General features: G+C 37.3%; 1 protein-coding gene across 3 annotated transcripts in view; it reads right to left on the bottom strand.

The window, feature by feature from the left end:
- LOC112056781 (zinc transporter foi) overlaps positions 1 to 26,967 on the bottom strand; it is a 49,371-nt gene that overhangs the window by 16,242 nt on the left and 6,162 nt on the right. The window contains exon 1 of one of the 3 annotated variants that reach the window (XR_008251649.1): positions 12,561 to 12,617. The exons of the other annotated variants lie outside the window; for them this stretch is intronic. The gene's annotated coding sequence lies outside the window, so the exon portion shown is untranslated. Of the gene's footprint in view, positions 1 to 12,560; positions 12,618 to 26,967 lie in introns of those variants that run through there. 3 annotated transcript variants of the gene reach the window in all.

Raw genomic sequence — 26,967 nt, forward strand, 5'->3', positions numbered from 1 at the left:
ACAATTTTCCAAATCGGTCCAGTAGATCCAGAGATTACCTCCTACAACCACACGAACTTTACCTCTTTATATTATTAGCATAGAAGTCTCTATTTCTCTTGGCCACTCTCGAAGGACTGGACCGATTTTGCTAAGGGTAGGAGTAAGATAGAGAAGTTACAGGGTAGGGTAGGGTACGGGTAGGGAAGCGTAGGGGTAGTGTAGGGGTAGGGTAGGTTTCGGGCCGGGTTTAGGGTAATGGTAGGGTAGGGGTATAGGTAGGGTAGTGGTAGGGTAGAGGTACGGGTAGGATAGAGAAGTGGTAGGGTAGGGGTAGGATAGGCGTGAGATAGGGGTACGGGTGGGATAGGGGTAGGAAAGGGATAGGGTACGGGGAGGATAGGGGTAGGATGGGGGTAGGGTGTAGGTAAGGTAGGGGTAGGGTAGGGGTAGGGTGGGGGTAGGGGTAGGGTAGGGTAGATGTAGGGGTTGGGTAGGGTAGGGTTGGGGTAGTGGTAGGGTAGGGGTAGGGTAGGGTAGGGGTAATAGTAAAGTTGACATCGAAATTTACGCGGACGAAGTCGCGGGCTAATTAGTAAGTATTTAGTATTGTTTTCCGTGCGAGATACTTTGGAGGAAGTGGACCGACTAACTTAAATAGTGTTACTAGTGGAAGCACGCGACTCTGTTCGCGTAAAACATTTTACACTATTTTTTTTTTATTTTAAGATATTTTTGCTTTAGAGAATATGCCTTTCTGTTCTATCTTGTTATATGCCGCCGAGAGTCACCTACTCATGACTGCAGTCGTGAGTCGGCGACTCTCAGCGGCGGTCGACGACTGCAGTTGACTGCCGCCGAGACGTCACCGACTGCAGTCGACTGCCGTTGGCTGCCGCCGAGAGGTCACTGACACTTACAAGTTAGCGTGCTACCATATGGTTGTAGGCATCGATCGTAGATCGTTAGATGGGCCCCGAAGCGTCGCGGTATTGTCATTGGTTTCGCACGTAGTACCTACGTCATCACTCGTAACACATTTCTCTTTATTCGTGTTGCAACTTGTGCTCTCACACTTCGAAAATGAACACGAAGTCATAAATAAGGGAATAAACAAGAAAAATCAGTAAAATGTATTTTTAAATCCACGTAGACTCACAGCATGCGCTTGTTGTGTACTAAGATAAGATGTGCGTGCACGTCTTGAATAATAACATTGTTCGTTCTTTAATATAGAGGGGCCTATCTAACGATTTATATCGATGGTTTTAGGTAAGTATCGTCACTTAACATCAAATAGTATGGCATCCGAATGAGCACAACAAATCGATACTCGGCAATCAATCGTTTAGCGAGACAAATCGATTACATGGTTCGTTCTACTTAGTGCTCGTACTTTAATAACTATTAAAAAATATTTAAACTATACTTTAATTTCTTTGGTTTTTATTTAACTTGCAATGTTTGTTTATGTACACATCGCTATCGGTCTTTTGTACCCTAAACTACCCTACCTACCCCTACACTTTTGTGCCCTTCCTATAGTCTACGCTTAGATATTTTAAACTATTTAAATTAAAAACGGATTTTAATATGTTTTTCATTAAAAGTGATTAATAAAGAATGTCGCGTAGTCCCACGCAGACAAAATCGCGGCTGTCCGCTAGTTGACAATATTATCGCATGTGTAGCTAGTTGCTATTGAAAAAACAAAACGCGTTTTGCCGCGTTTTGACAGTAGAGCGGCGATCCTTAAGATCCAAGTGGAACATACCAGTTTTCGGCTCACACGTACAAGCTGTAGACGGATCGTGTGGTCGCGTCTCGTCTCGCATGTGGCACAAGGTCGCTACAGCCAGGAAAAGTGGCCAGATATGACACTACAGAGACGGCGTTTTGCTATCTGTGTGCCTAGTGGGAGTTTTCAATATTTTCATACTGTTACTGTCACGTAACGTAAACACAAAATTTATATGGAATGAAACAGTTGTGCAGTAGTGCAACTAGATGGCGCTGTTTCAATTCATTAGAAATTCGCGTTTACGTTACGTGACGGTAACAGTATCAAACTGCCACTAGGCCCTCTGTAGGGTTTCTTATACGTGATGATTGTAAGATTTAACAGATAATATGTCGTGAAGACAAAACCAAATACTGTCGACCAATAGCGACGGATCTAAAATATCGCTCGTTATAAAGTCAAACATTGTGACCCAAAGTCCGCCAACCTCAAATGGAGCAACGTGGTGGGCATATGCTCAATTATTTACTTCCCCACCTTTGTCAGCAAAAAATAATAAGCATGTCTCTTTCACCCCCCCCTCTCATGCTTTCGCAAAAAACTTTTTTTATTGGAAAATCTCTTAAATTGATTGTGTAAAAAATGTGTAAAAACATAAAATAGCTACTGCTGACATAACCACTATCCAGATCCCCCCCCCCCCCCGTGTCATCAATAATAAACAACTGCACTGCGTAATGCTTACGTAATATTTGAACAACCCCTTACGAGTGGGTACGACAATAGTCCAACGGAACGGGGATCGAATCTATATTCCCCGGTGATGAGTCTGACCGCTTTACCATTGAGCAATTAGTCGTCGTCGTTACCAACACATATTCGGCTCACTGCTGAGCTCGAGTCTCCTCTTAGAATGAGAGGGGTTAGGCCAATAGTCCACCACGCTGGCCCAATGCGGATTGGCAGACTACACACACGCAGAGAATTAAGAAAATTCTCTGGTATGCAGGTCTCCTCACGATGTTTTCCTTCACTGTTTGAGACACGTGATGTTTAATTTCTTAAAATGCACACAACTGTAAAGTTGGAGGTGCATACCGGATTGGATTCGAACCCACACCCTCCGGAATTGGAGGCAGAGGTCATATCCACAAGGCTATCACGACTCTTTAAAATTAATACTATACACGTATTCACGTAAAAAGTCGGAAGTGATTACAAACTCGCAAGTGAACCCGACCCGGTGCCGCAGTGGCAGTGTTGCGCCACGGATGTGAACCTGTGACCTTTGGCGGCGACGTCTCCGCGCCGCGTTAAAATAGATTCGCGTGTCTGACCCGAGTGTGTTGAACATTCGTGGGTGAAGTGGTTCCAATGATCGAAATTCAACCGAAAATTATAAATCTATCATTAACAACATTATTAGGCTCACTGTTGCGCACGGGTCTCCTCTCAAAATGAGAGGGGTGGCTCAATGCGGATTGGCAGACTTTAGATAGATATTCTTTATTTGCACACCACAAAGACAAATACAAGAGAAATAAAAACATATTAAGATGAGATCATCATATTGAAGAGAATTCGTCCTTACTGCACCAGATAGTGAGATTTTACAGCATTTTAAAAAATGCCTAGGAAACCTGCATACCAGAGAATTCAGAAAATTTTCAGGTATGCAGGTTTCTTAAAATGCACATAATTGAAAAGTTGGAGGTGCATGCCACGAACCGGATTCGAACCTAAGTCCTCCGAATTGAAGGCAGAAGTCCACTGGGCTATCACAATAAATCTATAGATACTAATGTTATAAAGACTTAAGACTCGTGAGGTTGTAGGAGGTTATCTCCGGATCTACTGAACCGATTTTGAAAATTCTTTTACTATAGAAAGCCACATTATTTTTGAGTGTCATTGGCTATATTTTATCCCCGTATTATCATAGGAACGGGAACTACGCAGGTGAAACCTAAAATAAACGATTTGATAAAAAAAATATATGAAGTATACACAATTTAGCAATTTAAAGGCGTGCCAATTTCTTTCAGATAAACAACTTCACGCCGACGTGCGCATTGCGTAGATCAGGTTAATGGAACAAATAAACAAACAAACAAACGCTATCTGCTTCCTGTCGCGATATCTATGCGCGAATAAACAAACAAATCGGTGTAAACAAGTGAGAACTTTTTTTTTTTCAATAAAATTTGTAGTACTTTTTATACATGAACGAAATGTAAAAATATACTTATTTAAATTTTTGTACCTTTGTATTAAAGGATTTGTTTAAAGGAGATGTCCCACTCTCCATACATTGTTTGCCCCAGACAAATAAGTATATGCGTCACAATGCTTTGGGTTGGTTGTAATGTCTTGATTAATTATAAATGTTATTTTTGTTTATATATAATACCTATGTAGAAGGTAAAAATCAAAATGATTTTACTCGTAAATCCCCGCTATTTCCGAGATTTCTGTTTATGTCTTTCTTTAATAAAATTGTAGGGTAATTTTAGTTCTTTGTATTTTTCATTTCAACTGAGGCATTTTTGGGACATCTCCTTTAAAGAGTAAAAAAAAATATAATGCAAAAAAATAAATCCCTACTACTCCCCAGCCAGGTATCCAGTTCTGTGTTAGTATAGGAGAGATACTACTCATAAGGAAAACATTTCAACTTGCCCAAACACCTACCCAAAAATATCGACCAGCTCTCGGACTATTATCTCTATTGTTACAGGGCATCTATATTGTTGTTTCTCAACCAAAATGAGTATCCATTATGTTGGTAGTCTCAACGATCGTGAACAAAGCCGGGTTGCACGGTTGTCTGTCGAATTTGCTCCATTGTAGTTCGTCTGTTATTGTATTTACAACAACATAGCTTGTTTACGTCTTCGTTTACAGATGGACGTGTAACCTTCATTTAAATGCACCATATTATTCGCAATATACACAAATAAGTATATTTGGATGGATACACAGCTCCAGTAGAGTAACTAGTGTTATGTATACTGATGAATATATACTATCCAGTATCCAAGCGTACGGCAGTGCGCAAGCCAAGTTATAATTACTTATATGTACAACTAGCGGACGCCCGCGAAATCGTCCGCGTGAAACTAGATATAAAATTTCAACTACCCCTACCCTACCCTACCCCTACCCTGTCTTCTAATTATTATTAATATGAACTTTAATAACAATAAAGTTCAAATTGACTACGTTTTAGTTAGAAAACATTTGTATAGGAAAATGAAAAGGGGTATTTTTATGGTTTTTCCGGCAACTATTCGAATTTTTCTCTCCGTAAAAAGCATTCTAGAACTTCAACGAACATTTTAAAAAAAGAATTTGCCAAATTGGTCCAGGCGTTTTTAAGTTATGCGCTTACCAACGCATTATGCGATTCATTTTTATATGTATAATGTTTATATACCTACACCCAGACACTGGAAAACACCCATACATTTTCCAGTACTGGGAATCGAACCCACGGCGGAAAAGGGTAAATACTCATTGCCACGCTGTCGTATGTACCGACAAAATATTCAATTTCCTGGTATAACGCCGTATAACGGTGCCCCAAACACCAGTTTTCGTTAGATAGCACCGTTTATCGGCCGCTATCTACCTACTGATAAACGAATAAGCAATAAGTACGCTCCACACAAGTGTCATAGTATCTCTGAGATGCATATAAGCTTATTATCATACTTGCAGGTGCCTTCCAATCATATAGTAAAAAAAAACATATAGAGGTGATTTTATAAAGTATGAGACCAGCTAGGCTCATCTGTAACGATATTTTAATAACTCGCAAGTGCGAGTTTCGAATATATCTCTCTCTGTTTAACACGATACCATAGAATGAGAAAGATAGCGGTGAATTCGAGACTCGCAGTTGCGAGTTATACAAAACTTCGATAGAGAATAGCCGTGCTTGTAAGTCCATTGCTCCTACCTATAAATATGTTGCAAATGTGTTTCAACATCATGGGTTTTAATGCACGTCATTGACGATCAATTATTCTCACGTTTCTGCTGCACCCACGACTATAACTGATCGTGTATTGGTCACTGCGTGCATGACGACTCGATTTATGAAACGTCTTCTTTGCCGTTTGCGCTGCAGAAACGTGAGAATAATTGACCGTCAATGGTAACTTTAACAGAATGAGAGGGGTAAAAACTTAACAGAATGAGAGGGGTTAGGCTAATAGTCACGCTGACCCAATGCGAATTGACAGACTTCACACAAGTAGACAAATAAGAAAAATCTCAGGTATGCAGGATAATTTTCTTTCAGCGTTTGAGACTGACTGAAAAGTTAGTGCATGTCCCAGACGGGATACGAACCCACGCCCTCCGAATCGGAGGCAGAGCCGTAGGATTGTCAACCGTACTATAATATATTGTATTATTTTAGGGTAGCGTCCAAATAAATCTTGAAAAATGCAACAAGAGTAAATAAATACTGTTTTTTTAATAAATGTCGCTTGTTTAATAAAATACTATTGATTCAGCAAAATCTGAAAAATACTATTATGTATTTATATAAATTTCTGAAAAAAATGTTGGCAACACTAGGCAGACATCATATCCACTGGGCTCTATAATATGTACACCTTTAATTCCCGCTACTTGAAATAAACGACTTTGATTTTAAAATTATATATACTATTTTATCAGGAAATCCACGCAAGCGAAACCAAGCGGAAAAAATAGACAATTTAATAAGAACAATTAATTAGTCATATATGAGCAACTAAACAGAAATTTGGCACTAAATACAATTTATTTTGGTCGCAATGACTAAACAACGACTTTGACTGCGGATAACGAAACGACATGACGTGTCCGGATTCGTTACGACTGACGTTTTCCTGCGGATCTGCCCACGTTGGTCGGCGTTATAGTCTGAGAGACAGCGGCCTAAAAGTGAAAACACTTTGAACAGTTTCATATTTTATTACCATTAAATCATGACATAATTTGACATTTTAAAAGTGCTCGTGGACTAAGGCTAAATGAAATAATTTAATTTTGATTTGATTTACGATAATTATAGTGTCAGAGGGTATGTATAGTATGTTTATACATTCACACGTGTACTAGTTTTAAATTATGACGTAATTATCTATAAATGTAAAAAATTATTGTCATAACATTAAAGTAATAACAGCGGGTAACGAATTATTGACGAAACATTTCTGGCGTTTTCCAGCGGATGTACCCAAGTCATCCTGCGTTATAGTCTGAGAGACAATGACTCAAACGTAAAAATTCAACATTTAATTTCCTATTGTATCTACTACTGGATTTTGTAAAGTATCAATAATGAATTATAAAATGACTGTGTATTGAATTGAAATTGAAAAATTGGTACCTAATAGACGATATCCAAAAAAAAATCATTATTTTAAGAAGGCTTACTTAAAGATACACACAGATACAAGCACTTTTGGAATGTCAACTCTACCTCTAAGTTATTGGTGTACAATAAAGTGTACATTCATTTCATTTATAAAGTACTAGCTGACACCGCGCGGTTTTACCCGCGTGGTTCCCGTTTCTGTAGGAATACGGGGATAATATATAGCCTATTGCCTTCCTTGATAAATGGGCTATCTAACACTAAAATAACTTTTCAAATCGGAACAGTAGTTCTTGAGATTAGCGCGTTCAAACAAACAAACTCTTCAGCGTTATAATATTAGTATAGATAAACGCTTGCCACATAATGTCCACTGGCTCTCGGCGCGTTATGCAAGCGCAGTACACTTACCAAGGCCGTCTAAAATTGTAATAAGTTAGTAACAAAAGTCAAGGCGAACCGCGGCGCGGAGTTGGTTTTTTTTTTTTATTAATTATAAATAAAAGAAATTGCATAAGCTGCTTGTGAATCGTAGTGAATATTTATAAAAAATAAATTAAAGCCATGTTTTTAGCAAAGTTATTTAGCGCGTGAACCTACTATGACGATAAGAATTTTTGTTTTTTTTTTTTAAATTGGTATCAACGGCAAAGATCTCGTAAATATGTACACTCCGAGGCATCATTTCTGCATCTTCTGTGCGGGATCCCGCAACCACTAAGGCATTCACTGTCTAAAAAAAGTCCAAGTAAAAAAAGGAGGAGGTTCTCCATCCATCGGAATACTGTTTTTAAATGTTCTCCGACCACTAGAAGATACCTGGACCGAATAGGAAAATTGTAGAATTTTATGTTTGAAAGTCCAAGTAATCCCCATGTAGTCCCTTGGTCGTTCTGTTAGGATCTGACGATGGATTTTTTTTTAATTTAATGTTACATTAAAACCGGATTTTTTAAAAAAATAAATAAACTATTAAAGCCATTTTATTTTCTTCATTTATTTCAAGTAGGCTTACTTTGAAAGCACATTTGAAACGTCAAGTTTGACTATTTGTAAAGTTTTTACCACCGGTTCGGAAGGCAGGTTCTGTTAAAAAGAGACAAAATAAACTCAACAGTTCCTTTTTTTTAAAAAAAATTACATTATAAAGTATAATTTACAATAGTTATTTTAAATTACAATTTCGTTTACTTTTACTCCCTATGTAAAGGTGGAAGCTGATCCAATGGCATCCAAGCATCTTCATCAATAAGGAATTCATCAATTGTGTAGTAACCTGGATTTACTATAAATGTTTTAACACTAGATATAGGTAATATGAGTATAAACATCGAATCGACAAAGCAAACAAACAGAACACTCGAATTACATACGTTCTCAAATTGTTCCAAGAAGATGCCCAATACAAAGCTAATATAACTACTAAGAAATTGCAGACGCGCAAAAAATCTGTCTGTGCGGCCTTCCAGTCGTACGTTGAACCAAACAACCGCCGTGGTATCATTTTTTTTTCAAATTCATATTTCTCTAATATAGACCTTATTTTTTATTTCAATAAGACGTAATTTGCATTAACGCATGTTAACAATAACATCGATAGACGTGCCAACTTTCAATTCCATAAACGAACGGAGGTTATAATGTTGGCGACCTTTTTGGTGTATGCGGTGCTACACGTATCTGTAAGTCCTTGTTCGAGTTCCAGCTATTTGTGCTGTGTAGGCTTCTATAGTAGCTAATTACTACATAAAGTATTTCTAAATTGACTAGATAGATAGTAAATAGTAATTCTAGAGTAATTCTCTATCATAAAGTAGGCCTTTAAACGATTTACCGTATATTAATGGAACAAAATGAACTTTGGTTGTTTAAAAGCGCCAACCTTTGGAAGTACCGGAGGGCAAACGATAAACATATTTAATTTTATATGACCTAGATTTTATAACCAAAATTATAGAGCAAATATTTAGTATTAATGTACAAAATTTAGCGTTAACGTGCAAATTATATAACCAGTTTCATTAAAATTTTCAATATTCACGTAAATGTTCAGATATCAGTTACGACCACGACCAACTTGTCGGCTTATCTGTAGACGCTTTAACAGGTACTGAAAACCTATGAATTGAAATGTGACTTTTAATAATAATACCACAAGGGTTATATTTATTTGCGTTTAGGTTTTATATTCTATGCCACAGTAATACGGGTAATTATGTAATAGTAAATATTGCAAATATTATTTGAAGATGACCTACTTGTGAGAGTGCAAAACGGTTGCGTCGGTCAAGCAACGTTAACTCAGGTCTGCGAATGGATTTCAGTCTATTTAATACCTAAATCTAGATTATAGAAAGTTTGTAGTATCTATGGACTATAATGTTTTTTTTAGCTTTTCAGTTATTTTGACAAAAAAAATATACTCTACTATTATAAAATGTATCTATTGTAGAGCCGTGATAGCCCAATGGATATGACCGCAACTTTGAATTCGGAGGGCGGTAGGTTTGTATTAGGCCCGAGACATGGAGCTCCAACTTTTCAGAAACTAATATGCATTTTATTAAATTAAATATCACGTGTCTCAAACAGTGAAGGACCAACAAGAAAAATTTTCTTAATTCTCTACGTGTGATGAAGTCTGCCAAACCTCATTGTTGTGGGCCAGCGTGGTGGATTATTATCCTAACCCCTTCCCATTCTGAGAAGAGACTTGTGCTCAACAGTAATCCCAATAAGGGTTGTTTATGAAGATGATGAATACTATCAAATGTCCATTATTATTAGAAAAACGGATATCGCACCATCACCTTTAATTAAAACAAAAACAAATAGCCTTCCGATTATACACCTTTCCTGAAAAAAATGTGCATTTTAATAACCTAATCGGATGGACTACGAGTCATAAAATCTGGTATATCTGACGTAATTAGACTGTCGTCTATGATTATAGAGATAATTAAGAGAAAATCGCGTATAATGTCAGCCACTGACGATCAAGTAATCTCACATGCTTGCAGCGTGGGCAGCTTGACAGTCGTTAAAACTGATCGTGTGTTGCTCGCGATGTGCATGACATCGTTCCGCAGGCATATGAGATTACTTGATCGTCAGTGGCTGACATGAGAGTCACAAAATCTGGTACATCTAGCTAACGTCTCATCTATGATTAGAGAGATTAGAAGTAGATTAGAATTAGAAAATCGCGTATAAGTAGGAACTTAGTATACAAAATTCATACGGGTCCCATACATATCATTCTTTATTGAAGTCGGTCAAATACATTACGATGATAAAACGAGGAATGCGATTTAGTAAATCATATTCCGCGAAACAAGGCACCTTTTATAATTCGCATCGTAATATTTTTGAACGAATTGATGCAATTTGAGCCCTCTCGCACAAGACACAAGCGTCACATTTCATTGCACGCCTTATCCATGAATGCTATGCATTGTTTTTTTTTAATACGATATTATCTGCTAAGGGATATATATTTTTATATTGAGTTACCATAAACTTAAGCCTTTATAGCTCCGCGATAAAGAGGTCGGACTTAATATCGATAGGTCATCGGTTCGATTCCCGTCAGTGTCGATGGTAAGCTGGTCATGGAGGGGCTGCATCATGGATTCGAACCTACGCCCGCAGAATCGAAGGCAGAGAGAGACATCTACTAAGCTATCACAGCTCATTCACCTTCTCCTAATTAACAGTTATGTTCATTTTAAGAAATTAAATATCACGTGTCATAATACGGTGAAAGAAAAACATCGTGAGGAAACCTGCATACCTGAGATTTTTGTTAATTATCTACGTGTGTGAAGTCTATTGCCAGCGTGGTGGACTATTACCCTAACCCCTTTTTTTCCTTAAGGAGGGGAATGCTCATGGACACCCCCCTAACAAGAGTAGTGCCGGACTCCTACCAGGCTAAAACCCCTCCTGCCGCCCTGTTAGTCGTGTATCCGCCATATAACAGGCTGGAAGGCGGGTACTAAGGCCTAATCCCTAGCATTTTGAGAAGAGACTCGTGCTCAAAAGTTAGATAAATCCTTATCAACCCATATTCGGCTCACTGCTGAGCTCGAGTCTCCTCTCAGAATGAGAGGGATTAGGCCAATAGTCCACCACGTTTGCCCAATGAAGATTGGCAGACTTCACACACGTAGAGAATTAAAGTTTCCACGCGATGTTTCCCCTTCACCGTTTGAGACGTTTATATTTAAATTCTTAAAATGCACATAAATGAAAAGTTGGAAATGCACGCTTTCCGAATCGGAGGCATTTGGGCTATCAAGCTATCGCAAACTTTAGACCGTCATGAAATGAAGTATGTCTGATAATTGCAGGCCCATAGTCCAGTAGCACAGGCAGTAGCTCTCCACAGTAGTGCCACGAGACGCTCTGTGAGACCAACCGTGGCATTTCCTATGAATCACCGCTACAAAGTGAAAATACATCAGCTTGCACATCTATACTAACTAACTAGCGGACACCCACGACTTCGTCCGCGTAGAAATCTATGTAAACTTTTTTAGGAGCAGAATTTTAAAAATTCTTGAATCACATTATATTTCGATTTTTTTATGATTTATGAACAAATTTTTAAAACTTTAACTTTTATACAAACGTTGACTTTTTATACAAACTTTTAACTCCTATGTCACCCACTTCTATATTTATTTTAGGGTCAATAAGTACCCTATGTTTTGCTTCAAGGTCCCATTTACCATCATACCAAAAATCATCTTGATCGGTTCAGCCCTTTAGCCGTGAATAGATAACAGACAGACAGACTTACTTTCGCGTTTATAATATTAGTATAGAAGTATAGATTATAAAGAGGTAAAGTTTGTGGTATTGTAGGAGTAATCTCTGGATCTACTGAGATGATTTTAAAAATTCTTACACCAATCGATAGCCACATTACTTGCGAGTGTCATAGATTATGTATTTATCCCCGTGTTCCCACAGGAACTTCAACTACGCGGGTGAAACCGAGAGACGTCGGCTAGTAAGACATAATGGTAGATAATTCACTTTAAAGTATTTTTCATTGTTATTGTAATATTCTTAATAATAATCAGTCTATTTTAACGGTCCACTAGAGTGCCAGGCCTGCCTATTTATAGGAGGTTCTTTGGAGCCCAAATCTTAAAAATAAGCACTCTGAGCAAGTCCCTGGAGACACAGCGATCGATAGTATCAGATTTAACTTAACGATAACTTCTTATACATATCATATCTTAAGAAAATGACACAATAGATTACTGCCTTAAACAATATGTTTAACTAAAACATACTCTGCTAAAGTCACTTTATTCAATTCAATCGTCCTATGTTAAATACGGCCCTGTGTACTAAAATGTAAACCATAAAATAAATAGACACGTCTTACAATACAATGACAACACAAATAACTACACTAATAAGCATAATAAAAAAAAAATGGTTGCGACTCACCGACGCGAGTTGGCAGCGCTGTGTTCGGAACGTGTTTAAATTTAGAACGCCGCGGCGACGAGCGCGCGCGCAACGGAACGATAAGCTATCGGCAACGATAAGCGGCCGTTACGACGTAGCTAACGACGCGCGTTACGTGGCCATAGAATACGTCGGCACAGATGTGACGCTGCTGTGACCTCGATTCATACCTACGCAATCACGTGGAGAAATCTATCAACTAATGTTATTAGTGCTTAAGTGACTGTCCGTTTTGTTATTATACATGTGGGGACGTTTAACTGAATAGGCTAGTTGTCATTTTTTTTTATTCAAATGGTTTTAAATAGTTCATTATCGTTCTATTAGAATGAAGAAAATTTTATCATATTTGTTTCGAGACGTGATTACTTGAAAATTTTAGTTTTTAATTATTATAACATTTTTGACAATACGAGCTAAAATGCCTGTCGGCCATGATGGTGTACATTTCAACTGTTTCATGACGTCACAACAAATCGAATCAAAAAAATCAAAATCAAAATTACAAACGGAGTATTTGACAAATATATTAATTAACAATTAGTTTGACGTTTAGTACATCAAGTAACATTGTGACGTCACAAAATGGACGACAGTGTTATGGACGTTTGGAACATTTGCATGATTTTTAAATTGAGTTTTATAAGAAATTCTTAATTTTTATAAATTAATATTACATCGAATATCGCAAAAAACGTTCAAACCGGTCGGTAAATGGATGGCAGCGTGTCGATTTTAGTGACGTAATAATGACAGTTGATTCTACTTGAACATCACAGGTCAAGGGGTTACTTATAATATTAACAACAGCAAGATAAAGGGATACTGAATTACATTACTGTATAAAATAATTCAATTACTGCAAATAAGTTGAGATAAAATCTAAAAAATAAGTAGGTATCTTTTAGTCTCGTTTAGTTTTATTTTAATTTTTTTAACTTGATTAAAAATCGCAGACGAATACGTATGTTTTACGAGTATAATACAGATTTGTAAAAAACGCGCCGAAAACAGAATCTTTTTAGAATCTGTTAATAATCCTACTAATATTATAAACGCGAAAGTTTGTATGGATGTTTGTTACTCTTTGACGCCGCAACTACTGAACCGATTTGGCTAAAATTTAGAACGAAGATAGATAATACCCGGGGTTAACTCATAGGCTACCTTTTATCCCGAAAAAATCCATGGTTTTTGCGAGATTTGCGACTAACTAACACGCGGACGAAGTCGCGGGCGTCAGCTAGTATCAAGCAAATAATTTAAAGAAATACAACTTTTATACAACTATATGCAACACATAAAATTAAATAAACCTGCCGAGCATGCTGCGCGGCGCTCGTATAACGGCGTTAGGAGGCACCTAACGACAGCGAGCGGAAGCGAGCGTGGTTTTCCTTGTTTTTGTGACAAATTCGTGGAATTGTCGGCCACATTTGCACATGGTTGTTTAATTTGAACGCCGCGTTATGTATGCGGCTAGTAACGCCGTTATAGTGCGTTAAATGAGGTAACGAAGGTAATTCTGTATGTATTTTAATACATGATTGCAGCAATGACAAAGACGGACTTATTATTGGGTTATTCAATAAATTGGTGTATTTTAATCTGTCAGTTATCAAGCCTTAAGAACTCTAAGGTAAAGGGACTCCGGACTCGACACAGAGAGGTCATAAATTCGAATCCAGCCCATTGGGTTATTGTCTTACAACTAACACAGTCAGGCTAATTGTAACGGGAATATCAGTCAAATGTAACTGATTTGGCAATTTATTTCAAGGAAAAAAATACAGTAGTTATATACTATTTAAGAGTCAATTTTAAACTTGAATTCTAAAGTGTTCACACTGAATAGACAAACACATATCTACCTATTAACACCTCTACATTAATATGTTACTCACACACATGTTTTGCATTTATAGGAAAATCCAGGCGAGTCTTTCGAGGTCATATGTCATTGTTTTATAAATTAAAAAAAAACATAGTCATCTGATTATATTTTTTTAGCCCAAGAGCCCACGACAGCCAGACCTTCGTTATTTTATAAAAGTTGAAAGTTTCTCTGTAGATGTCTCCTATACAGGTAAGAACGACCAGCGACTATAAAGTTTGGGTTGTGGTTACCTGGGCAGGTAACAGGTAGTAAAGGTGTATAAAATAGTACTTGAAATTCGTTAAAGTATAAAGCTCAATTTTTTAATATTTTCTTCGGGATAACTTTAAAAATCTCGTCATCCATTGCCGGACACTTATGACAGTTGCTACCCCCTGCCAGACACCCCTAAACTTTAATAAATTATAATTATACTTTCGTTATAGTATAAAAGCTAAATTTTATATATGTTACTTGGGGACTTATAAAAAGATGTTACCTCAATAGCCGGACAGTTTTCGTGGTTTTTACATCTTGCCAGACACATCGAAAGTCCACTATAGGTGCGAGTGTGGGGTAACAACTGTTCAAGTAGGTGCGAGTGAGATAGAGCGCTTAGTCGAGTGCGTTCTTCATTAGTACATAATCTAAAATATTATACAGTGAATTTTCTTTTAAGAAATTTTTAGCTGAATATAATATATATTTTAATATTATAATGAAAAAATTAGTACCTTTTAAGAACGCATCGGCATCTTTTAAGTACAAATTTTGCTAAAATAGGCGCGTCTAACACCTTTTTAATTGTGTTCTTATCAATTTATCTAGAGTTAAGCCTATACGATTTCGACATTTTTTATCAAAATTGGTTGTATTTAGGTCGGCAGATTTCGTTACTTAGTTGTGCAACAACGAGTATTATGCTGTTTTTGGCGTTTCGTACTTCAAAAGAAAAAACCCTTAAATCATACTTATACCGGTGACCGTTGGTCTGTCCGTCTGTCTGTCTGTAAAGACCCTTTATTGCGAGAGTGCGTGGAGTGGAGGTACCAAGTTGAAGTACAAACCGTGTAAGTCATAGAGATAATATACATCTACATCAATAGTATACTTAGGTTTACGGTCTCATTAATTTGTGAAAAATCCAAACTTCTAAGTAAATGTAATTTTTTTTTAAACTTTAAAATACAGCCGTTTATTCAGCAAAAAACGTTTATTTAGACATTCTCAAGGGATTCAAAACTACTGCCCTCCAATATGTAATTCTATTTCTTATCATATGTAGTAGAACTATGAAATTTGGCAAGTAACATCGTTGTTTTTAAGTACAAGAAAAAATCTCAAAACTATATATTTGTACTAAAATATTTAAAAATAACTAGGGAAAAAAAAATATTCAGGGAATGCTCGGCAAAAACTGTGCAATTCGATTCCTATAATTACTATTTATAAGGTACATACGGAACCCACGGAGGGCGAGTCTGATTCGCATTCGTCCGGCTATTATCAATTGATCTTTATTTTTACAAAATGTAATCTACCCGTACGTATATATCTAAATCTATACATTATTAAAAACCAAATAAATAAAACAAAGTCCACGCGCCCGCCTGTCTGTCGGTCCGCGATAAAGTCAAAGACTACAGAGAATTTTCGGATTTTCATGCAATCTTCACCAATAGAGTTATCCTTAAGGAAGGTTTAGGTATTTTAATGTCAAAGTTTCCTGAAAATCGGATGTAATATGGTGATAGTTGTTGGAAATGTCGGAAAAAATCAAGCCACCTTGGAGCTTTTTCATCGAAAAATGTAAAATATTTTTTATTTTATAGGGTATAGATTTAAAACTACATATTTAATTACATAATACAAATCCAATAAATCATTATAGAATTTACCAAAATACAAGAAAAGACTCACTGCCAAACTAGTTAAAAACAACCAGCAAACTCCGAAGCAGTAAACACTATAGCTAAGCATCAAATGTAAACTAACTATATGAGAGTCATGTCACCTTGGTAACACAATCTAGGAAGATTACGTTTTCTTCACTAACGAATGCACCTTGCTCTGCGTGCATGACAAAACTTGACGACCTTTTGCTGCAATTGTAAATCCTTTTGTACCCACATCAAAAAAGGGAGGTTATGTCTATCCCGTCAATACATGTGTATCTTTTTTGACGGCCTCCGTGGCGCAGTGGTTTGCGCGGTGGATTTACAAGACGGAGGTTCTGAAATCGATCCCCGGCTGGGCCGATTGGTGGAGGCTTCGGCCGTACCGGCAAAGACGTGTCGCCAAGCGATTTAGCGTACCAGTACGATGTCGTGTAGAAACTGAAAGGAGTGTGGATTTTCATCCTCCTCCTAACAAATTAGCCCCTTCCATCTTAGCTTGCATCATCACTTACCATCAGGTGAGATTGTCGTCAAGGGCTAATTTGTAAAGAATTAAAAAAAAATCTTTGTATTTAGTTTATTTTTTTAATAGTTAGAAGGAAAGGGGGATATTGGTCATATTTAAAATTTTCCCTTTTCCTTCCAACTAAGCGACAAACATTTGCTTTACAATAATTGCATTTGCAAATGGTTTTCATTCTGAGCTATTTCCCAAAGGGTGGGGCCGAATCTCTTGATTCGCTATTCAAATTTATAATTATGAACCACCTAAAAACCTGAAATCTTCATGATATAAACGTCCGATTACAGAATTGAAAATCCTTTTTTGAAGTTGGTTAAAAAAGTTTGGATAGTGCCGCGTTGCAAGAACGAGCTCAAGACTAAGGGCCCCGTGTTATGTTTATATCACGTCAGTTTTAGCCGTGTTTCATAATCAATTAATATGAATAACACTCACGATAGTTTAAATTGGTTAAAAAAAACACTGGTGAGGCATTATTAGCTTTTAAAGTTTTATATTTATACAGACTTTTTTATATATTTACATAAATTATTTTTATATAATAGTTATATAATAAATCTGTGTGGAGAGATATCATTGAGAATTAGATTGACCTATTTTTATTACTTTTTATAATGGATTATTTATGGCAATTAATTTGTTTTCGTCATTTTATTGTGAGGTATCAAAGACCTTGGTATTGATCTCGACCTGGTATATCTTTTTTTTTTTATTCTCTACAAGTTAGCCCTTGACTACAATCTCACCTGATGGTAAGTGGTGATGCAATCTAAGATGGAAGCGGGCTAAATTGCTAGGAGTATGAAAATCCATACCCCTTTCGGTTTCTACACGACATCGTACCGGATCGCTAAATCGCTTGGCGGAAGGTACGTCTTTTCCGGTAGGGTGGTAACTAACCACGGCCGAAGACTCCCACCAGTCAGAAAAATAGAGTATTGTTATGTAGTATACTTAATATAACTTTTAAGCCCTGGCTTTCCAGCACGCGTTATTCAAACAAACTCTCATTGGAAAACGTTTTCCTATCAGCATGTTGGTTGTTGTTGATGAAAATCTCAAGTTTGACACACAAGTTTGTCAAACATGTAATGTCCGCCTCTGACGATCAAGTAATCTCACATGCCTGCAGCACTAACCTGATAAAACTGATCGTGTGTTGGTCGCGATATGCATGATTTTATTTTTATTTCGGATTCGACATCGCGATCCGTACCTACGAGTATACGTGTAGTAGTTCATCATCATCATCATCAACCCATATTCGGCTCACTGCTGAGCTCGAGTCTCCTCTCAGAATTAGAGGGGTTAAGCCAATAGTCCACCACGCTGGCCCAATACGGATTGGCAGACTTCACACACGCAGAGAATTCGAAGAAAATTCTCTGGTGTGCAGGTTTCCTCACGATGTTTTACCTTCACCGTTTGAGACACGTGATATTTCATTTCTTAAGACTAGTAGTTGCGTTTTACAATCTAGATTCAAATATCCAAAATGGCGTATACAGCCCTACCGACTATAATATACAAAACTATGCAGTTTCAAATAACGCATCAAGCTCAAAAGCACAAGTAATTGTTTATGAAATTCGAAACACCATGTATCAAGTTGACATAGAGTATCTAGAATCGATGGTTCGTTGGAATATACAGCAACTAGACTCCATACACGCAAAAGGAATGGAAAGGAATTTAACGGCCCCGTAGCGCAGTGGTTAGCGACTCTGCTTTCTGCATCCACGGCCGTGGGTTCGATTCCCACAACTGGAAAATTCTGGCATAAAATAATAACGACTTTTATGTCAGAAATTCGAGAGACGTACGATAGCCCAGTGGATATAACCTCTGCCTGAGATTCAAATCCGGTCCGGGGCATGCACCTCCACCTTTTCAGCTCTACGTGTGTGAATTCGCGATAATAGTACATATTATGAACGTCATACAGGCAACTGTCACCGTACCCATGCTAACTGAAAACACTTTACAGTTCGTTTCATGTAGGATGGTGCGGGTGACAGTTCGTTTCACTGTTGGAAGTTTGCCGATTCACGATAATATTACTTATTATGAACGTCATACCGGCGACTGTCACCGTACCCATGCTATCTGAAAGCACATTACAGTTCGTTTCATGTAGGATGGTGCGGGTGACAGTTCGTTTTCTTGAAAGTTTGACGCGATTCACGATAATATTACGTATCATGAACGTCATACAGGCAACTGTCACCGTACCCATGCTAACTGAAAACACTTTACCGTTCGTTTCATGTAGGATGGTGCGGGTGACAGTTCGTTTCACTGTTGGAAGTTTGCCGATTCACGATAATATTACGTATCATGAACGTCATACAGGCAACTGTCACCGTACCCATGCTAACTGAAAACACTTTACAGTTCGTTTCATGTAGGATGGTGCGGGTGACAGTTCGTTTCACTCTTGAAAGTTAGCCGCGATTCAGCATAATAGTACGTATTATGAAAGTCATACAGGCAACTGTCACCGTACCCATGCTATCTGAAAAACACTTCAGTGGACATATAAAAGAAATTATTTGGCCTACCTCCAATTTTATGATATTAACTAACACGCGTGACCCACTTGCCAGTAAAATTTTAATTACTGCCACTAATGTATAGACCAGTAATGAACTACAAATTTAATTTAATATAACGCGATAAACCAGACAAATTTATAATATAATATATTACTTGAATGAGTAAATTTTGTATATTTACGAGTATATGCACTGACGTGCACACGCTTATCAACTAAGGTAAGCACTATACGTGAAAACTGTACTAAATCAAAGATTTTATAATATTAGATAAGTTACTAATACATCGAAACTGAGGCGCAGAATGGTGACTACAGGGTCGTAGTTACCGCCGTATCAATGATAAGGGGCCCCCGGAGTACAGGGGCCCCTTACGTGTGAAAGCAAAAATTTGTAAAATGTAATCCACAATCTCACTGAATCTGGTGCTCCCCAGAAAAAAAAATCATTTAAAAAAAACTGCCTATAGAGTTTCACTTCATAAATTACAAAAGTAAAAAAGCAATCTTTTTTCCCCGAGTTAAGCATGCGAGTTAAGTCACTGTCATATTTATTTTAGGCAAGAGTTTTTGTTTCTTTTGTAAGAATTTTTTACTCTTTATTTTGCCCCGAACTAATTTAAAAAATATAATAATATTTACAAAACAAAATTTGTTAATACTTATTTTACATGTCACCCCTGTGTCCTGATTTTTGATATCCAAAGGGATGAAATAAGATGAAAGTTAATTCACCCTCTACAATTCGTATTATATCCGCACAAAGTCTAAACTCTGTATGTAAACTTACCAAATTTAGTGTTAATCCGTAACGAGCGAGGTCAAATCCAAACACACAAAACCTTAAACCTAAGAACACCTTCGGGGGATGACAAGCATCCCACGACTGACTGCAAATCACATCAATCACTTGTATTTATACAGATAAATGCGCGGGAACAAACGACCAATGCGGAAGCAGGAAGGATCCGTTTTTGCGACAATTCCAATTTCAAATTACGCTCCATTAGGCAGAATTGTTCGCGCCCAATTGTTGTTAGCGCGGATTAGCTGGATTTTTTTTCTTAAATCTAATTAGATGAGGCAAAGATCGATGATGATACATGCAGCAAATATGGAAGAGTTATTTAGTTATAAAAGCGTAATAACAATTCATTTAATTGGTAAATTACAGTAAACTACGTTTCATGTACAAGATTCATTGAGTTACAATGAATTGTAATTGGATACCCATTCAGTTGGAGTTGATCAATTTTCAAAATTTCCTTCTGATCAAAAAACGTATTTGCTGCTGCGTTATTCATTAACTGTCTACGCCGAATTTAGAAAATGAAAGCCACCGAACTCTTTGAAATTGAATTACAATATAAAACCCAAAGATTTTATACTATTAAACTAGCTGACACCGCGCGTTTCACCCGCGTGGTTCCCGTTCCTGTGGGAATACGGGGATAATATATAGTCTATAGCCTTCCTCGATAAATGGGCAACCTAACACTAAAAGAATTTTTCAAATCAGACCAGCAATTCCGGAGATTAGCGCGTTCAATCAAACAAACTCTTCAGTTTTATAATATTAGTATAGATATATCACTAACGCGTCGAAACTCAGGCAAAAAAGGTGGCTAATTGTCTTAATTTTATTAAGTTGCATAGTAAAAAATAAAAGTTATTTACACAAATAATACCTTAATATTGTCTACATTGTTGAGTTGTGTTGGAAGTGTATAAATTTCGTAGTGTGTGTAGCGACATGTCTATAGTATAAAATCTTTGTGTGCAGCGCGCTAAGCTCGGGTAGTGAGCCTATTGCATCCAAAGCCGTGACTTCGATTTCCACAATTAGAAAACGTATCAAATACATTATTAAATGTATATAATTATGTATGTATAATACTTGTAAAATCCCAAATGATTTCACTTCCCGCGCCGCGCACTGAAGACAGCACTGTGTACCTACTTGACTGTCTGTGGCCGGCATTACTGGAGGACTAGAAAACGTGGTGTGTATTGTTCCAATATATCTATACCCGGATGTATTATGGGCATCCGGGCATACCCGAGTATTTAAATTTTTTAGTAGGTACCCGGGTAATATTTCAAAGTCAGACCAGAGTACCTACTTTGACCATGAGTTCATTAAAAATCTCGGAAAATGATAAGTCAAGTCACGGCAATTAAAATAATTAGTAAAGAAGGCGTTGAGTTTTATTTTGCAAAAATGTAGTTGTCACTGTGTTTTTTTTCTTTGATGATTGATTAAAGTTTTTATGGTTAAATGTAATTAAGTAAGTCATCTGTAATTAAATCACAAACGGTCTTTATGAAATGGTCTAAGATCCGGCATTAGAAATATATATTCCTTACAGAGCCGGAAGGTGTGGGTTCGAATCCGGTCTGGGGCGTGCACCTCCAACTTTTCAGTTGTGTGCATTTTAAGAAATTAAATATCACGTGTCTCACAATCGGTGAAGGAAAACATCGTGAGGAAACCTGCATACCAGAGAATTATCTTAATTCTCTGCGTGTGTGAAGTCTGCCAATCCGCATGACTATTGGCCTTACCCCTCTCATTCCTAGAGGAGACTCGAGCTCAGCAGTGAGCCGAATATGGGTTGATGACGTATATATTCCTTATACCGGATCTGGTACTAAAAGAAGGAACGGCGATCCGAATTTGAATTGTTACATGTGGTGTAAGTATCTATACGGAACCCTCGGTGAGCGAGTGCGACTCGCACTTGACCGTGTTTTTATTTATGAACAAGCACACGACAAAGAGCACGTCACACGGCGTCCATCTTCGGGTTCAAGCGACGGCCTCGCGGTCACGGCCCGGCCCAATGTCGGCCGATTGGTATTCACTAGCCGCCTAGAGTGCTCCGTTTCTTCATGCGACGTGAAGGAAAACTCATCAATGTTATGATGCGTAATGACAGTATGTCATCTGACGACCGTAGACGACCTTGGAATTTTAATTTTAAGTTTTCTACTTTAATTATCACCAGTAACTCATGACATAACCTGTTTATAAACTAAGATTAATTATTATTATATGTATTTGGGACCTCCGTGGCGCAGTGGTAAAATTGGGGTGTGGATTTTCATCCTACTCCTAACAAGTTAGCCCGCTTCCATCTTAGGTGGAATAGGTAGGTTCTATCTTTAATCACTTATCATCAGGTGAGATTGTAGTCAAGGGCTAACTTGTTAAGAACAAAACGAACTGGATTATAACAGAGGTCCTGGGTTCCTCGCAGCTTTGATTCGATTAAATATTTTCAAAATAATAATTTATTTGACGGTGGGTGACATATAATATTTAAATATTATAAGTATTTCTGTACATTTTTTATAGGAATATTCATCGGCTATTTTATTTAGTGTATTTAGTATTAAATAAGTTATTTTTCTAATATCGCTATTGTAACGACCCCCTACAGGACCTCGCTTTTTATGGTAGAGGGATATTTAGCTTAGACACACCATGCTCTTACAAAGTAGGTTGGCGAGTGTTTGACTCTGTAACGATAAAAGTCAGGTCTTACTTACGTAACAGTATCAAACTGTGGGCCTAGTGGCAGTTTGATACTGTTACTATCGCGCTAACGTAAACGCGAATTTCCAAGGAATTGAAACAGCGCCATCTAGTGGCACTACTGCACAACTGTTTCAATTCGATATAAATTCGCGTTTACGTCAACGATTGTACCAGTATGAAAATATTGAAAACTCCCACTAGGCTCGAAAACTCGAACAGAGTTTTTATAAAAATGAATTTATCAATTTCATGAAATAATGACATTATGTCATAAGCAATTTAATATATTCATTCTCATCATCAATTTATTTTTCATTTTCATATATCATTTTAAAGTTTTGTTCTGTAAATAGTTAAATTTTATTTATGGTTTGCTAGTAAATAAAAAGTAGTAGTAGTAAGTAGTTAATAAAAATTGTAATAAATATTTACGTTAAATTTAGGTTGAAATTTTTATTGTTTTTTTACATCATATATTAGGATCGTTCGTCATCAACCCATATTCGGCTCACTGCTGAGCTCGAGTTTCCTCTCAGAATGAGAGGGGTTAGGCCAATAGTCCACCACGCTGGCCCAATGCGGATTGTCAGACTTCACACACGCAGAGAATGAATATAATTCTCTGGTATGCAGGTTTCCTCACGATGTTTCCACCGATTGAGACACGTGATATTAAATTTCTTAAAATGCACACAACTGAAAAGTTGGAGGTGCATGCCCTGAACCGGATTCGAAGCCACACCCTCCGGAATCGGAGGCAGAGAGATATTGTATTAGGATAAATTATTGAAATTAATATTTTAATTGTAAAAATTTTGCATACTGTAATCAGTTGAATGTATAGGTGAGTCAATAATTTTAAGACCAAAACATGTACCACATTCTAGCAAATAAATGATTTGATTGATTGATTGATTGATTGATAGGAACACTGCCACTAGACCCTCAGAAACAAAGAAAGAAAGAAAATAAGTTTATTCATTTTTTAGTGTCACAAACAGTACGTCCTATCTTAGATATTATAAGGGGGAAAGGATTACAGCTCAGCATTAGCAGTTCGCTAAACGACCGCTTAACGTACTCTACGAGGCAAAATTCTTTAAATAAGCAAAATCCAAAATTTTATAGCCTCGAGGTCTCCGCAGCTCAACAAGTCTTAATCACTGTACGAGGCAGGAAAAAAGGAAAACTCACAAAAAGCCTAAATAAATGTATTGAAATCAAATCAAATAAGTTTATGTTCCATTCTACTTTTCCAAGAATACTAGACCGCTAAAAAGTTTTTAAAAAGAAACATGTCATAAGATATTGCTAATAAATATGAGTAACAGATAGGCCAAAAGAAGTCACAATAATAAAATTCGCTTCAAAAACACAAAAATATATCCACTAAACTAAAAAGCAAAAAATGTGGTAATGGTACCTTCTGATCGGTTTGAACGCGGAGCCGGGTTAGTGATATATTAATTCAAGCAGTTAAAATTATATACATTGATATTTTCTTAGTTAATTTTTTCCTCCAGTTCTTTCAGGAACGGAGTAGGAATGAAGGAACAAATTTTTTTTTTTTAGAAAATCGGTTTAACAATTAATGCGTAACAAACAAACCAACAAACTCACTTTCGCATTTATAATATTTATCGCACATTCAACAATCGAACAACATCTGCTGGGTCTGCTACATTTGGATACTCGTAAATCTCTATGGTCTGTGTACAATTCATAGTGTTTCGCAGAAAACTGTCTCAAATAAAAAGTTCAGAACATACAATTAGTGGGGCCGCCGAGCGGAAAATGAAGGCTGAATGAAAAAGGTCCGTAAGGATGAAAGACTCGACTTTTTATTCATTGTTTTGACGGAAAATGTATCACTTTTTAAACAGGTAAACAGTACCTATCTTTTTTTAACCGACAGCGGAAGAAACAACGGCAAGATAAAACAAAAGATAACGTAGTATTAAGTAATTGTTTGCTAAGTAACGATCATTGTAAAATTTTATTGATAACTAGCTGACGTCGCCCGATTTCTCCCGCGTGGTTCCCGTTCCCGTGGGAATATGGAGATAATATATAGCCGATAGCCTTCCACGATAAATGTACTATGTAACACTGAAAAAAAATTTCAAACCGGACAAGTTCCTGAGATTAGACCTAACAAACTCTTCAGCTTTATATAATATTAGTATAGATTTTAGAGATTTTCTAGCCAAAGCCGTTAAGGCACGGGCTTACCTAGTTTAAGTAAGGATGCCATTGTAAAATGTACTGAGTATTTTTTTTAATAAACATTTCTTTCAAAGAAAAGCTTAAGCTCATTTCATAGCTCGATACTGAGATACGAGGCAGGCAAGGTAAGCTACCTTTAAAGTAAAACTATGAAAGATCAGATTCTATACATTGAAGATATTTTGAAAATTTTTGTTAGAGGGCACGTACTGAATCCAAAATTTTTTGTGTCTGTCTGTCATTTTGTTGACCGGACATCACGCTGAAACTACTGAATGAATTTAAATGAAACTCGACAGGATTAGAGACAATAATATGAAGGAGGTTTTTAGGATACCATTTGCTGCGAAAATAAAATCAGAAGGGTGTGAAATAGAGGTCGTAAGTTTGTTATGAAAAAATGAAGGACTTTCCTTCATTTTTCAAGTTATATTTGTAAAAATTGGTATGTTTTTTACTTTTAGGCAAATATGAAAGAAAATGCAGTTCATATTTTTCGAAATTCTGCTCCAAAAGGGATAAAAGGGGTCGATTTTTACGCGAATGAAGTCGCGGGCGTCAAGTAAATAAATAAATTAGCTATCGCAGCAACCCTTGAATGGCTCCATTCAAGGATCAGCTTGGATAATTTCGTATTTTGCCTAACAATGGACAAAACAACATTTCCGCTTCGAGTTTCTCAGAATACCCCGAATCATGTGAAAAACTTAATCGCATTGTCACTAAAAATGTAGTTATTTACCTATATAAACTGTTTTTTCAACCTCTTTGCTTATATAACAATAAGGGCCGGCGCTACTAACGCTAAAGTTCAATAGGAGCATTAGGTATAGTATGCGCCAAACTTCTGGTCCGTTCTGAAGTTGCAGCACGCCTAACTACGCAGATATTGAGAGCAGAGCCTATTAAGGTCGATTCCTGTGCGAATTCATCGCGAATCTTGCAGCAAATACCGACGTGAAACGTGAACAAAATAGTAATTTTTGATCCACACTCGCAAACTGATCGCGTGTTGGTCACGACGTGCATGGCCATGTACATCGTGACCAACACACGATCAGTTTTATCGGATGGCAAGCCGTTAGCGCTGCAGGCATGTGGGCTTATCTGATGGTGAGTGGCTATTTTTTTTTTATTCGTTACAAGTTGGCCTTTGACTACAATCTCACCTGATGGTAAGTGATGATGCAATCTAAGATGGAAGCGTGCTAACTTGTTACACACCCCTTTCGGTTTCTACACGACATCGTACCGGAACGCTAAATAGGTTACGTCTTTGCCGGTAGGGTAGTAACTAGCCACGGCCGAAGCCTCCCACCAGCCAGACCTGGACTATTTAAGAAAACGTCAATCGGCCCAGCCGGGGTACGAACACAGGACCTGTCTTGTAAATCCGCCGCGCATACCACTGCGCCACGGAGGCCGTCAAAACGACTTACGAGTATAACCCACAAAAACCGGGGAACTAACCGCGAATCGGCGCGAAGAATCGCTTCGTTTCATCGTACACTGCGCCTACGCCTCGTGTTCAGAGAGGACTACAAGTTTGGCGCGTACTATACGAATACTCGTGCATGATTCCCAGTTTCGCATCTTTCGAACTTAACTGTGACATGTGGTTAGTTTTTCCTTGAAAACATATTTTTTTTTAATGTTTAATATGTGTACTGGCGTGCTTTTTAGAAATAAATAAAATATATTCATTTAAAGCCGTGCGATGTCAGAGCGGATCGCTAGTGTCAGATATAATAGATATGAAATCACCGGA

This window comes from Bicyclus anynana, chromosome 18, assembly GCF_947172395.1.
Source record: "Bicyclus anynana chromosome 18, ilBicAnyn1.1, whole genome shotgun sequence".
Taxonomy (NCBI): Eukaryota; Metazoa; Arthropoda; class Insecta; order Lepidoptera; family Nymphalidae; genus Bicyclus; species Bicyclus anynana.